This window comes from Taudactylus pleione, unplaced genomic scaffold (genome assembly GCF_031769625.1).
Source record: "Taudactylus pleione unplaced genomic scaffold, aTauple2 ptg000053l, whole genome shotgun sequence".
Taxonomy (NCBI): Eukaryota; Metazoa; Chordata; class Amphibia; order Anura; family Myobatrachidae; genus Taudactylus; species Taudactylus pleione.
In genome coordinates, this window is record NW_028284455.1 from 6,148,102 (window position 1) to 6,164,700 (window position 16,599).

Sequence of the window (16,599 nt, forward strand, 5' to 3'; positions counted from 1 at the left end):
CCACGGGTACTCCGGTTTCCTCCCACACTCCAAAAATATACTGGTAGGTGAATTGGCTCCCAGCAAAAATTAACCCTAGTGTGTGAGCATGTGTTAGGGAATATAGATTGTAAGCTCCACTGGGGCAGGGACTGATGTGAATGGTCAAATATTCTCTGTAAAGCGCTGCGGAATATGTGTGCGCTATATATAAATACCTGGTAATAATAATACGGCCCTAAGTCTTTAACATTCTTTCCTCTTTTATAGCAAGGAAGTAATGATGAATTAGTCAATAACGTATGTTCCAGATCTAAGTTTATGACTGGCCATATTTATTTGGGTGAATTGATGATGTACTTATTGGATGTTGAATATCTGTTCAGCCATATTATTTTGCCTTGATGTTGTTTTTAATGGCTGGTTTTAATAAAATTCTTCATGAAAAGGGAGATAGCTGTCAAACAGAAAAGCAGAGCTCTTGTTAATCAGCAGTCAGTGTAAATCTAAGCTCCCTCTGACCACATTGCTCAATGCTATCCAGACACAGCAAAAATCAGTGTCATAAATGCTGTTGTACTTGAAATATAATTTAATACACAGAATGGTACGCACACAATATATAGCTATATAGATATACCACTATCCTGCTACAAATTGGACCTGCTTGGTTCCTGATGCAATGTTCTGGGACTGTGACACCAACATCTCAATAGCTATCTTTAATGATATAAAAATGTATGTTCTCTTATTACCCTCCAGTCAAATGAGTTTATAAGGTCTCAGGAAATCCCTAAAGGAAGAGCCATGGAAGCAAGTGCAAAGAAACTACAATTTTCATAATCCCCAGCTGTTATAATTAATGGCATAAAACAGCCATGACAAATGATCAAATCCCTATGTAAGGCCATTTTTTTTATAAGGAAATGCTTCTTTCTACCTTGTTTGTTGACAATTCTGATCTCCTCACTAGGAGATCCTAGAGGGAAGGTCCAGGCGGCAAGTGAAGGGCGTGTTATTATAATTCATGGAATCATGTAGCAGGTCATGATGACAAGATTCTTCAACAAGCTCCACCCTCACTTAATTTACTAAAGAAGTGGTTGAGATGGGGAAAGATGGCCAGCTCTTCTGGGAGTCCAGGAGAACTCCACAAAATTCAACTGTCTCCTGCAGGGCATGCCCCCTGCACAAATGAACTACAATGAGAGAATCATATGGCACAAGCATCTCATCAGAAGAAGGGAGGGAGAGGTGACTATTTTGGCATGCTACATATGCCGGTCAGCAGCCTGCAATGACTCTCACTCTGACTATGCCGTGTTTGCCAGTTCTGTAGCCGGAAATAATTCCAGCCTGGTAAGAACTAAAGAGGAAGCTGCACAGGTAAAATGTTGTTGCTGTCTAATATACATACTGTATATTATATCCTGTTGTATTTACAGATGTGTACATATACACCTTTGCTCAAATTGTACAAAATGGAATACATACGAATTACAAATCCCGGCAGCGGCAGGCCGGCAAGGGTGAAAATTCCGATCATCCGCAGGTAAGTATGTTCTAACCTAACCCCTCTAACCCTAACCCTCCTTAGGGGTGCCTAACCCTAACCTTCCCCCCAGTGCCTAACCCTAATTCCCCTTCTAAGTGCCTAAACCTAACCCCCCCTTCCCCGCCTCCTAAACCTGGGGGGGTGCCTAACCCTAAGTCCCCACCGGGGGTGCCTAACCCTAACCCTCCCTCCCCCTAGCCTAACCCTAACCTCCCAGGGGGGTGCCTAACCCTAAGTCCCCCCCGGGAGCCCTAAACCTAACCGTCCCCCCCCGCGGCTGTCCGCAGCGGCGCCCGCCATCACTTAGATCGGGATGCCGGGTGCCAGTCTCCCAGCGTCTGTAAAATGACAGGCGTCTAGAATTAGATGCCTGTCATTTAACCCTTGCCGGGATAAAGCAGTCGGGAATGCCGGGTGTCGGGCTTACGTACGTCGGCTTCCCGATTGCATACCGTACAAAGGCCCTCATTCAGAGCCGTACGCTCTGAGCAGAGCGCACGCTCTGAATAAGGGCCGGGCTCCATGAAAATGGAGCGTCCTCCTGGACGCTCGTATAGCTGTGGGTAACCACCCACAGGCTATACGAGCGTGCATCGTGATGGCCGCAATGGTCGTGTCCATCGCGACCATCGAAATTGCGAGCCGGAGCCTGCGGTTGAGGTTTTCAACCGCAAGCTCCGGAGTGATTTTGGCTCTATCAGAGCCAAAATCACTCCCACTGACATCACTAGTGATGTCAGTGGGCCGGCCTTTGACGGGAGGCGTTCCCGTGGGAACGCCCCCGTCAGGGAGGCACGCCCACCAAAGGGGGCATGCTGTCAATCAACATTGACAGCACGCCCCCTTTGATCGGACACAACGAGCAAAGGACTTTCCTTCGCTCGTCGCGTCTGGCGCATGCGCACGACGGAGCTCCCTCCGTCGTGCGCATGCTCAGTCCATAACATCGACCCACTTGCGAGCGGACAGCCGCTCGCGAGTGGGTCTGAATCAGGCCCAAAATTACCCCGTTTTGTGTGCAGTAGAATTTGCAATTTAGCCGCACAAAGCATCTTTTGTAAAATGCAAATGCACAGACTACTGGGACAAACATTACCTGTACTTCTGTGTGCAACTAATTAGCAAATCTGGGTAAAAAGGCTATGCCTTCCGCCTTGCATTGCTATGCTTAATCTGTGACTTTATACACACTTTATACCAATTCCTGTGCAACTAAAGTAATGTAGTGTCTCTGGTACTGTACACTGTGAGCATCTTTGTATGATGCACAATTCATAAGTACATATCGCTACCCATGGTGGAGCTTGTAAGTCTCAAAAGCGGTTTGCGCCATATGTTGCAAAAACACTAGGTGAATGAGGACACATCTGTACACTATGTAATTCTATATGATGACATGCATACAGTAGTTATATAGGTTTACAACACAATCTGTTATATCTGTATCAGCTCATTGAGTTCTAACCACATAGTAACATAATTACTAGACAGCCACATCATTTGTTTGTGACAATTAGCCTACTAACAACATGCTACTGTCCTTAGTTCACTTGTATGATGAGGACTTGCACTTAAAGACCAGTCTAAGTACCACCAATGACAGTGAAACATGGAGCACTGCTGTTTCCATGGTAACTAAGATGTTATGCTGAAGAGACTGGCTACAGAACATCAATTTAGTGCTCTGCTAAACATGAATACACTCAGCAATAGTCTCGGTTAGTACTCGCAACCCCTTCATCTCCAGTAAAAAAAAATGTAAAGTTGCAGGACTAATTTGGTCAGCAATAGATGCTACAATAAACAAAAGCCTATTTATTATAGCTGGAAACCATTCTAAGTATGCTGCTAGTAAAAGTGACTGGACAATTGCCATTTGGCCGCTGTCTTTTACAAAAAGTCTCTTACAATTGGAACATCACCAGTAATTGTGAATGCTTGTAACCCTGACTTTAAATCTACAGGACAACAAGATAGTTTCCCTCTATACACATCACATGCCATATTCAGAAATAGAGATGTGCGCTGACCCCCGTGTTTTGGTTTTGGATCTGGATTCATCTTCATGTTTTTGTTTTGCAAAACCACCCGCAAGTGTTTTGGTTTTGGATAAAATCATGTAATTTTTGCAATCCAAAACCCAAAATATAGATTTAAAATCCAAATTCCGAACCGCGGGAAGATCAAAATTGTGACTCGGACTTGTGCAGAATCATGAAATTCAGAGGGATTTGGATATTTGGAGACCCGAACACCACATCTCTATTCAGAAGTACATGTTAAAGTGATTATATGTATTTTTTTTAATGCACAATATCAATGCTATAAAATCACTTTATTTTTATTTACCTAGTCTTTATTTTAATGGAGAGATGTATCAAACATTCTAATAAGTACAAGTGGAGAGGATTCCCATAGCAACCAATCAGCTTCTAGTTATCATTCATCTAGTACATTCAATATTATAGTAGGTAGTATCTGATTGGTTGCTATAGGCAACTTTTTCATTTGTCCTCTTTAGAAGGTTTGACATATCTGTCCCTTAATCTGGGTACACATTAGATGATGAGATCCCCTGGTAACACAAATTGAAGTTTAAAGTGAAAGGGGTAGGTCAGGTAATCCTTAACACCAGCAATTGTGGAGCATCGGTAAAATCCAACAGGATTTCCCTGATTTGTCGATCCAGACCAAAATATGGAACAGCAAATCGGGGATTTTTAACTTGAAGGATTTCCCAGATTTCCCGATGTGTGTGTATATATATATATATATATATATATATATATATATATATATATATATATAGCTATCTTTCTATGAAGAAAATGAGTTGTGTCATGTACTTGTTACCACTTATTAACTACTGGTATTACAGATGCACAAAAATGATGGTATTTAGCTTGCACATATAAATTGGGTGTTTTGTGCCTATGCTCAAGAATACAATCTATTCCAAACAATAACTTCAAAAGCATAGGGTTAAATAAAAATTGCCAGGGGAATAGTTACAGGCATCTGTCTAGGAGCCTGAGCAGCAGTAGCTGCCCTGAGCTTATATAGCACTGGGAGTTACAATGCATTTGCATAGTTTCATTATTATTTATAAAACTCCAAGATACTGTAGATATAGATTGTCAACAAAACAAATCTGAAATCACATATGGAATCTTTAGTTTGGCAAAAAGCAGGTTTGAGAGGAAACAATTACATGCCTATTCTTCTTCAATATAACGAGCTTCCTGCACCTGAAAGCAGTCAGTATTTAAAAATTTCAAAAAAATGCACTGTATATGTATTTCGAGTTTGCAACCTGGTCAGTGGTAGTGTATTATACATATAGCTGAAGTGTTAGAAATGTAGGCTGAAACACCATATTATAGGGGCTATTATTTAGTGTAGCTCTTAATACAGTGACTTTAGTTAATAAAATGCTGACACCTAGTGACATGTTTTGTAACTGCTCAAATAGATTTATATTGTAGCTAAGGTTGTATAATTTTTGCAGAATTATATTGGGGAAAACCAGTACAATTAATTTCACTGTTTTTTTGGTATACTGCTGCTGCTGTATATGTTGAAGCACTGTGGTGTATTGGTTAGTTTGCTACCTCACAGCACTGAGGTCTTGGGTTTCATTCCCACCAAGGCCTATCATTTTGCAGTTTGTATGTTTTCCTCGTGATTGTGTGGCTTTACTCCAGTTGCCTCCAAGAATCCATAAACATACTGGTAGGTTAATTGGCTTCTGATAAAATAAAAGTTGGAAATTACACCGCGCTAATGGTTTGTTATTGAATAGCAGCTCCACTTAGAAAAGTATTAAGATAATAATATAAAAAAGGGGGCTTGTGTTGGTGCTAAATAAAAATGAAGGAATTGTAAAAAACTAGGTAAATGATGGGAAATGTAAAAGACTATAAATTAGACCAAATTCAAAAAAATAAATAAATGTAAAAAAAATAAAATTTAAATTAAAATGTAAAAATTAAAATGAGATATAAATTAAAAAATTAAATATAATAATATTATTAAAATCAGAAGAGTATGCAATACCTGTAAAGGGAAAAAAGGTTAGTATAAAAATGTTTATAGCCTTTATTGTGTATATAGTCCATGCTGGGAAGTACAAGGGTTCCAATGGTGTCAGTACTGGCCTTGCATGAAAAGCTGCAGATTTGGAATTATCTACCTTTTCTGCTGTTATTCCCCATGTGCTGACTGGTTCCCTCCGTATGTGTCTAGTTTGCTGTTCTCGGCAGGTTCGCTCCGTGAGTGTCTTGGTCTTTTGCTCAGTGGTGTGGTATGATTACGTTGTTCCCAAAGTAATTGCATGGTCTGTGGCTTCCAATGTGTTTCAGACTTGCGCCCTTTGTCAAGGATAGTGTCAATGTCTAATGGTGTCCTTTTTATTGGTAAAACATTATTGAATAATTGGTTAATTGGGATAATACAAATCACCAGCTGCTATGAAGCAGATGAAAGTCATGAGTGGTGATTTGTCGCTCCATGTTAAAAACAAGTATTTCTTTAAAAAAAATTTACAGGTAAAAGTTAAAATCCGAAACAGGTATTGCATTGAGAAGAAAAAGGTAAAAAAAATTGGATAAAGGAATTAGAGAAATTTTAGAGAATAAAATTAAAAAATAATAATAATAATAATAAAAAAACAATAAAATAAAATATACAATAAAATAGAATAAAAATAACCAAAATGAACATGACTATAGTGTATGATGATTTGCAATGTGTCTTATTTCAGATCACGTTCTGTGGACACGTGTGCATCTTATTCCATATAGAGGATGTATGTGCATCTTATTACATGTAATTGGGTGTCTTAGTCCAGGGCTAGTGGTTTCTTATTCACTTCATAATTCTTGTGTGAAATTTTTTTGAAAATAATAAGAATTCATTGAATTCCATATTTATATTTAATCCTGTTGGTTGTAGGGTTTGCATTAAATAAATCCACTTTGCTTCTTTCTTTCTTAGTTCTTGGGAAATGTCTCCTCTCCAATTCCTGCTAACTTTTTGGATCCTCATAAATTTAAGTCCAGAGGGATCTTTGTTATGATGCTCTGCAAAGTGTTTTGACAAACTGTGGGTTTGTAGACCCTTTCTGATGTTAAAGATGTGCTCAGCAATTCATATCTTTAGTTTCCTTTTTGTTTGTCCTATATATTGGAGACTGCATGGGCATTCCAATAAATAGATTAGTTCCTCTGTTTCACTGGATATTCTCTCTCTAATTTTGTATTCGTCTATTGTGATATTTGATTGGAATTTTGTTTCTGGTTTTGTGGTTCTTACTCTTGTAGTCTTGCAAGGCAGACAGTTTAAACAGAAGAAGTTCCCATTTCTTTGTACTTTTGTTTCTCCATCTGCATCTTATGTAACATAGTTTTTTACAAGTTTCTGTTTTAAGTTTTGTACTTTTTTGTAAATGAGCTTTTGTTTTTCTTTAATGATTGTTTGAAGTTTACTATCTAGTTGTAGAATGTGCCAATGTTTGTAAATATTGTTTTCAAAGACAAGATGTTGGCTGTTAAATTGTGTTATGAAAGCTGTTTCTGGATGTTCTTGATTGTTCTTCTGTTTATATTGTATCAAGTCTTTTCTGCCAAGTAAACCAACTTTCTCTATTTCTTTTTCGAGTTCTGCTTCATCATAACCTGTCTGTGTAAATTTGCTTTTCATTTCCTCACTCTGTTGGAGGTATATTTCATGTTAGGTGCAGTTCCTTTTTATCCTCCTAAACTGGCCACTTGGGATGTTTTGTATCCAGTTTTTGTAGTGATTGCTGTTTTTTCAAAGGGTGTTATTTCCACTGACTTCTTTTGTGTGAGTTCTTGTATTTATTGAGTTGTCTTGTATGAAAATTTCCAAATCGAGATATATGACCATTTGTTCGCTGTATGTAGAAGTGAACTCTAATCCAAAATTATTCTTCCCAAGGTATGTGAGGAAGTCATTTAAGATGTTCTTTGGACCATCCCATATTAAAAAGAGATCTTCTATGTATCTTTTCCACATAATTAGATGTTGCTGGTATGGACTGTTGTGCCAGATGTTTTCTTCTTCCCATCTCGCCACGAATAGATTCGCATAACTTGGTGCAAAAGAAGAACCCATAGCAGTTCCTTTTTTCTGGTTGTAGAACAGCCCTTGCTTCCAAAAATAATTGTGGTGCAGGATGTAGTCGATGCAGTTCATGACGAAGTTAATTTGTTTGTTGGAGAGAGAGGTTTGACTTGTAAGAAAAAATGTTGTGGCATCACATCTAATGTCATGTGCTATGCATGTATATAGGGAACAGACATCACTTGTGCATAGGGCATATGTTTCTTTCCATTCTATAGTCGCTAAGTTCTGTAGAATATGTAAAGTGTCTTTTAAGTAACTTCTCTGGTGTTGCACCAGTTTCTGTAGGTAGAAATCGATATATTCGGATACATTTTAAGATAGGGATCCTATCCCTGACACGATTGGGCAGCCAGGTGGATTGATGGGGTCTTTGTGTAGTTTAGGAAGTTGATAGAAAGTGGGAATCTTTGGGTGTTCTGTGTTGTCAAATTATTTTTTATTTAAAATTCCCAATTCTAAATATTCTGTAGCAGATCATTTAAAACTCTTTGGTACTCTTTTGTGGAATCTCCATCCAGAATTTTATATGTCTCTTTATCTGATAGATTTATCACTTCAGCCTCATATTAATCCCTGTCCATAATGACGAGGCCCCCACCTTTGTCTGCTGGTTTTAGGATTATTGATTTATCTTTTTTTAATTCCTGTAGTGCTTGTTGCTCTTCTTTTGTCAAGTTATATTTCTTTTTCTCTTCCCCAGTAATCTTCCTTATGTCTTTTTCTACCAGTCTTTGAAAAGTTTCGATGTGGGTGTGGGGTCCCTTAATGTGTGATGGATAAAATGTTGATGTGAGTTTGAATGTGCCATGTTCCTATTGGTCTTTGGTTCCATTTATATCTTCAGTGTTATTATTAGCAAATAATTTTTTGATGCAACGTTTTCTGATGAACTTCTGGGTGCTTATGTAAAGGTCAAACTGATTTACTTTTGAGTGCAGTGAAAATTTTAGTTCTTTATTGGGTAGGCATATCTGCTTGTTTGTTAATGGTTTCTTACTGAGATTATAAATGCCTTCAGTCGTTGGGGTGGTGATTTCAGGTTTCCTTCCTCTTTCCCCCCCCAACACCCCTTCTCCTGGTGACAGGGTCAGCCATGTTTTTCTTTGTTGAAGATAGACATTCTTTTCTTTTTCTGGTGGTTTTTCTGCTTGTAGAAGTATTTCTAAAAAATCTTCCTCTGCTGAATATTCTTCATCTTCTTCTATTACTAATGCCCATTTTCTTTGTATGGGTTCCATCTTTTCATTCCAGTCCTTTGCTTATATATTTTTGATTAGTGTTTGATATTCTTATTTATTTATTTTTATTTATGAACAGTTTCTTATATAGCGCAGCATATTCCGTTGCGCTTTACAATTGTAAACATTAATAGAACAAAACTGGGTAATAACATACAGATATATAGGTAAGAAGGCCCTGCTCACAAGCTTACAATCTATAGGGAAATAGGTATGGATACACAAGGATAGATGCTATATATTGCATTTTGGTCCAGCCAGAATGCACAGTTTCTTGGTTGGCTGCATGATCCAATCACATAGGAATGTCAACCAAATGTCATGAAGATGTGAGAGAAAGACAATGTGTGAGATTGTGTGTTGACTGTAAAAGGAGATGTAATTAGATATGGAAGCTATGAAGGTTATGTGGGAAGTTCTGGAATCTGATAAGCTTGCCTGAAGAGGTGATTTTTCAGGGAATGCTTGAAGGATTGGAGACTAGAGGAAAGTCTTATTGTGTGAGATAGGGCATTCCATAGAGTGGGTGCAGCCCATATTCTTGTCTTTCTTCATCCTGTGCTGTCTCTCGTCCTAATCTGAAGGAGTTTCTTATTGTTTGTTGTTTCTTTACCATATTCAAAATGGATAGGATTGTAGGGTATCTTTTTCTCCGTGCTGGGGTTGGTGCTTGTCCTTTAATCAAGGGCTCTCTTTGTTTTGGTGGTTCTTTATTATAACTTGTCTGTTGATTAAATCTTTGTGGGTTGTTCTCCTTATATTTGTATTGTATAACTTGATTCTTGTTCCAAGTGCTAGTGTTTATTTTTTGTAGTGGATTCCCCATTTTTCTTCTTTCATCTTTTGGGATATGTTTATTCTCTATGTGGTCTCTGGGGAATTTTCTCAGTTTCTGGTGTGTTATATTTTCTTCTAGTTTTTCCAATTTTATGTTTGTCATTTTCATTAAATTGATATATTCAGACATTGTCTTAAGTGGTTCAAATTTGTCTTCTAGGGATTTGATTTTATCATTGATCAGTGCAAGTGATGCTTTTCTGTCCTCGATAATAAGATTTATCAAGTTTCTTGAACATGTGACGAGGATTGAGTTCTATTTTGTAAAGAAATCTGCTTGAACGGGTTTAAATGTTGTTGTTTTTTTAATTCTCAGTCCTTTTGGGATTAACTCTTGTTCTAGATATTTGCCTATTGTTCTAGTTATTTCCCACCATTGTTTGATCTCTTGGTTGTAGTTTTTTTCTAGTGTCAAGAATAGGCAGCAAAATCTTTCGTCATCTTTCTTGGGTTCTGGTGTTGGTGTATTAATGCAGAATATGTCTCCAATGTTATTTCGATGTGTATGAATGATTTAACTCGCCATTTTGTAAGCAGCAGTGAAACAATATCAATGGTGCAATGAAAGCTGGAAATTACACTGCGCTAATGGTTTGTTATTAAATAGCAGCTCCACTTACAAAAGTATTAAGATAATAATATAAAAAAGGGGTTCTTGTGTTGGTGCTAAATAAAAATGAAGGAATTGTAAAAAACTAGGTAAATGATGGGAAATGTAAAAGACTATAAATCAGACCAAATAAAATAAATAAATAAAAATTATAAAAATAAAGCATAAAAATAAATTTAAATGAAAAAGTAAAAATTTAAATAATGAGATATAAATTAAAAAATTAAATGTAATAATATTATTAAAATAAGAAGAGTATGCAATACCTGTAAAGGGAAAAAAAGGTTAGTATAAAAATGTTTATAGCCTTTATTGTGTATATAGTCCATGTTGGGAAGTACAGGGGTTCCAATGGTGTCAGTACTGGCCTTGCATGAAAAGCTTCAGCTTTGGAATTAACTAGCTGTCCCTATATCTGCTTACCCTTTCTGCTGTTATTTGCCATGTGCTGACTGGCTCCCTCCATATGTGTTTATTTCACTGTTCTCAGCAGGTTCGCTCCGTGAGTGTCTTGGTCTTTTGCTCAGTGGTGCAGTATGACGTTATTCCCAAAGTAATTGCACAGTGTGGCTTCCAACGCATTTCAGGCTTGCGTCCTTTGTCAGGGATTGTGTCTCTGTCTAATGGTGTCCTTTTTATTGGTAAAACTTTATTGAATAATTGGTTAATTGGGATAATACCAATCACCTGCTGCTATAAAGCAGATGAAAGTCATGAGTGGTGATTTGTCGTTCCATGTTAAAAACGAGCATTTCTTTACAAAAAAAAAATTCACAGGTAAAAGTTAAAATCCAAAACAGTTATTGCATTGAGAAGAAGGTAAAAATAGGATAAAGGAATTAGAGACATTTTAAAGAATAAAATTCTAAAAATAAAATAATTAAAAATAATAAAAAAATAATAAAAAAATAATAAAAAAATAATAAAATAAAATATAAAATAGAATAAAAATAAATAAAAATAATAATCAAAATGAACATGACTATAGTGTATGGTGATTTGCAATGCGTCTTATTTCAGATCATGTTCTGCGGACACGTGTGCATCTTATTCCATATAGAGGATGTATGTGCATCTTATTACATGTAATTGGGAGTGTGGTGTCTTTTTTTATTATTATTTATTTATTTTATTTGGTCTAATTTATAGTCTGTTACATTTTCCATCATTTACCTAGTTTTTTTACAATTCCTTCATTTTTATTTAGCAGCAACACAAGCACCACTTTTTATATTATTATTCTGACAAAATAATCCTTATATGTGTGTTTGTACTTGTAGTAGAGACTATAGATTGTAAATTTCACTGGGGGCAGGGACCTATATGAGGAATTAAATAGTCTATGTAAAGCATTGAGGAATATATGTATACTATATAAGTAACAGTTAATAAATAATACTGAGATATGCATATCTGGGAACCAAAAGCATGAAAGTAGATTACATTAATTGCATACAAATTTAAATGTAATGTACTGTATGCAGAAAAATAAAACATGAGACGTGGAAGAACAATATGGTCTTATTTTAATAAACAATCCATGGCGCTGTTAAACAGAAGAAAAAAAAAACTAAAAATAATCTTTGCTGCCTGTGGAAATTTATTGTAGAGAAGCAGTAGAAAAGGGGTTTGTGAGCTTTAACTAGTACTTTCAAACTGACTCAATAAAAGTCACCTGAAATATCCAGCTCATGAGCAGGTAATGAGTATGGTATGCTGGCATCCCGACAGGGCTAGCATACCTGTCGGTAGGTATTCCAACCCTTCTCCTACCCATAACCCTCCCTCCCTGATGCCTAAACCTAACTCTCCCCTCTTAGTGCCTAAACATAAACTCCCCCCGCACCCTAAACCTAACCCTCCCCCAGCACATACTTACCGACTTGTAGATATTATTTTTCCGGGAGCAACATGGACAGCTGCTGCTATAGGCTGGTTCAGGGGGTGGGGCTAGACTGGTGACTTAATTAGCCCCCAGCCCTGTCCCCGGAAAAGTCCACAATTTGCGGATTCACGAGGAGGGGGCAGGGCTAAATGATGAAAATTGCATTGTTTAGCCCTGCCCCCTCCTCGTGGACCCGCAAATTCCCCATCAAATCTCCCCATCCTGCTCGCTTCACTAGAAAGTGGACAGGATGCGGGAGATCTGCCTACACTTCCGGGGAGCGATTTCCGGGAGTGTACTGTAGGCAAGTATGCCCCAGCGCATAACCCTAACCCTCCCCCTAACCCCACTACTTATTTCGGGATGCTGGCGCCAGGATTCTGACAGGTGTTGGGATTCTGGCGCTGGTATTCTAAGCGCCGGCATCCCACTTGCCAGGATTTTGACCGCATCTCCATGAGTAGATAGATTAGAAATACATATGCATTAGAAAAGTCTATACAATATTATGCAAATCTTCTTAATATCCATGGCGTTATATTAGTACAATTTAAAAATTCTCCTTTAAATGTACTAAAAATTGCAGGACACCACATATAGCACAACTACTCCCTTCCCCCACCCCCATCATATAGCAAATAGGAAACACTCCTTGTGAACTTATCACGATTCAGACTGGCTCATTTTTGCTACAACTAACAGTCAAGTATAACCATTCATGTACTGTTTTCACAAAAAGCTCTATGGAGGACTGGGCACATTGAGTCCTACAGAGATGTGAGCTGTGAAACAATCAGATATCCAAACTCCTGTTTAACAGAATTTAATAGATGGGGAGAGCATAGTTGCCGACAATCTAGCTGCCCCCGCCAGATCTGCATAGCAGGGGGTGTGATGCATGTTTGGGGTAGGAGCGGGGTCGTGACTGTGCGCTTGTGTCATCGCAGCCCTGCCCCACTACACACTGCCAAGATTACTGGTACTGTGCAGCAGGGGGCGGGGCCACAATTACATGATTTAGTGCGAATCACGTCATCGGATCCCCCTAGACCGCCCACTTGTATTGTATAAGTGAATGACTGTAGGGTGAAAGTGAACCCTGGCCGCTGGTGTTGGCGGTTGGTATGGGAGAGCTGCCCAGTGTTCCAGGTGGCCGGGAACGCCACCTGATTTTCGGGAGCCTCTCGGCCTTTCCAGGAGAGTAGGCTCGTATGGGGTAGAGACGCATGTTATATTAAGTAGGGTTATACTAAGATCGAAATGCCTTTACCAAATGAAAAGGTTTAATGGTATTACACCAACATCTCAATTAAATGACATAAATTTACATTGCAAGAGCACAAAAAGTCACATTGCATATTTGTTGTTATTTTTAAGGAGTTAGTTAAAAACAAAATGTAAAATAAATATTGACCAAAACTATTCTTTAAAGACATGAGTAATTTTTGGCTGCATCTTACGCTTCCAGCTCGACACTATTAAAGGCTGATACATTTCAGAGTGAGGTAGTGTTGGAGCCTCACACAACCTGCAACTGTGCAGGTTTCTGTCCATTAACGGACAGAATTGTCACTTTGGCTCAAACTTATGGACTCATAATTCATTAGTGATGCTGCTATGTTATATGAAGTTGCGGCCATCTATTTGCATTACTTTATCTATAGGAGGATAGCAATTGTTTTAATTTAATTTATGTTGTTCTTTTACTTTTGTGTTTGTGTCTGTTGTAGTTTACATGGACTTTCTCATTTATTAATAACACTGTCCAGACACTATTTTATCTTATATACAGTATATGAAAATTCATTACAGTATTTTATTGTGTAAAAATTGGGTGATATAACTTTAGCATTTACTTCCCAAATTGGGTAAACACTATACTATTATTGGGCAGATCATCAGAAAAATGTAAGATTGGTCCGAAAATAGTATAGTGTGTACGCAGGACTGTAAGCACATTAATGGCTTCAAACTGCTGTAATGGGCAGATCAGGAGGTCGGGATTTTATGACCTGCTTAAAAATTGCAAAGCTCGACCGCCCGATCCCTTTGAAGAAATCACACTGAGCTAAAAATAGTTCTTTGTGTACAGGGTGCAGACTGATCCTGGTATAAATCTGGGACATGATGCAAAGATGGATGAATCTTTACATCCTCAGCATACACATGATTTATATACATAGGCAGCATTTTATACCTGTTTTTATAGAAAATACCTCTACATGACCCCCAATCAGTGGCATATACTGTATAATGGATGCAGGCCCCTGGTCCAGGGGGGCCCAAATCGCACACCCTGCACCCAGCACTGCACATGCACAGTAAACTCTGGCACAGTAGCAGAGTCTAGAGAGGAGGGGACCAGACGGAGACTGCACAGGGGCCCCCTCCTCTAACGTATTCCAAAACAGTATAGTGTGATATCTGCATTCACTGACCTTAACAGAAACGTGGAATTTACCAATTTACTTTCATTTTTAATAATTACCTTGAAGCCAGGGGAGCAGGATGGAGCAAGAATCATTATATCAGAAAAGTACAGAAGAATGTAATTCAGAAAAAACATGGTACAAAATAGGAACAGCAGAATTAAAATAAAATGCAGCCCAGGATCTGAATTGTTTAAATCCAACTTTGACCAGAATTACAAATAAGGAAAATAAAACTGTCAGATTTCAGATCTGAGCGATCACATGATCAATGCCAGAGAACTCCGAGAAGGACAAATAAGTTACCCGGAAAGGTAAAAACATATTTAAAACGTACAAGGAGAAGAAGTGTAATAAAAAAAGTATGTGCTGTGTAGCGGAACAGTTTGTTCATTATGCAGTGACTGATTACATATGATTTTCTGCTCTAGCGGCAATTAATTTAAGTAGCAGGAATACCAAGGGAGAAATAACATGGTTAACATTTATATTCAAATTAGGCCATTTTTGATAATATAAAATATCTGCCCATCTGTTAATTTGCAATGAAACGGCATCATTTTGACTGGAGGGCTCGCTTCGCAATGCAATGTTATTGCTTCAGTGTTCCAATATGACCATTTCTGGCTGTGGAACGACACTTCTGCAGCACTTTACACACCAGCTGATTCAGCTTTTACAGCTCAGTTAAATTATGTGGGAACTGTAACCGCCATTGTTAGAAATGCCATTTGAAAGGCAATTTTGTCTTTTGCTCATATTGAGAAAGTAACAGTAAACATTACTAGTACTGTGCCTCAGTTTTCTTGTTATATGTGATAAGTGCAGCAAAATCTATATTATGTACAAATTCTAATTATCCTGCTAAGCCAGCGTCTACTGGAACGTGGACTGTACTGTTAAACTGGCCACACATCTAAAGATTATCTGTCCAACCAGCCAACTAGTTGATTGGTTGGAATGAAATTCTGGTAACGTATGGGAGTACATGATGATCAGCAATTTGCTCCTAAATACCAGAAAACAAATGAAAATGGTCGTTCAGACAAGTTTGTTAAATGTTTGATCTAAACAATTTGTTCAAACAACAGTTTTTGTCCATTTTCCGGCGTTTGGGAGCAAATTGCTGATTGTCATTTGCTTTCATACCTTAACAGATTTTCATTCCAACCAATCAACTAGTTGGATGGTTGGACAGATAATCTTTAGATGTGTGGCCAGCTTTAGGCTCACAGGAAGTTGGTTATTGAAATTGCAAAATAATTGGTATTCATGTTGGGAGGACTGATTTTACCATGATAATAATAAACTAGGACATTTCTTCTGTGCCATGCATACCTACTCTCCCGGAAGTCGCAGGAGGCTCCCGATTTTCGGGTAACACCCCGCACCCCAGGAAGAATAGATATTTCTTCCGCATTCCTGCCCACTTCCTAGTGAAGGGAGCAGAATGGGGAGAATATCCACAGCGAACGCTGGTCTCCGTATAGGGGTGCGGGGCTTAATGACACCATTCTTCATGAATTGTCACCACCCTCCTGCTTCTCCTCCCCAGGAAAAACAAAGGTAGGCAAGTATGGTCTTTACAAAGGTTAAAAGTAAATTATCTCAACTGTATTGGAAGGTATTAGAAAAGAAAAACTGCCGTCAAGATACATTGTTCTCAGCACAGGTTGTTACAGTAGGTGTTATTAAGTTTGGGCTGATTCAGGGTTGTACACTAACAGCTAAAATACGCTAATGTTGCAGGAGGCATCTTGTGTAAATAGACGCCTCCTGCAAGCTTCTGTGATCCATCGGATCATCTGCAAAAACATTGGCCATCTGAGTATTCCTCAGGTTATGCAGTTTGTCTGGTGTTGAGGCCAGTGAAGCTGCGTCAAAAGACGCGACCACTGGCCTTGGAACGCTTTGAAAAC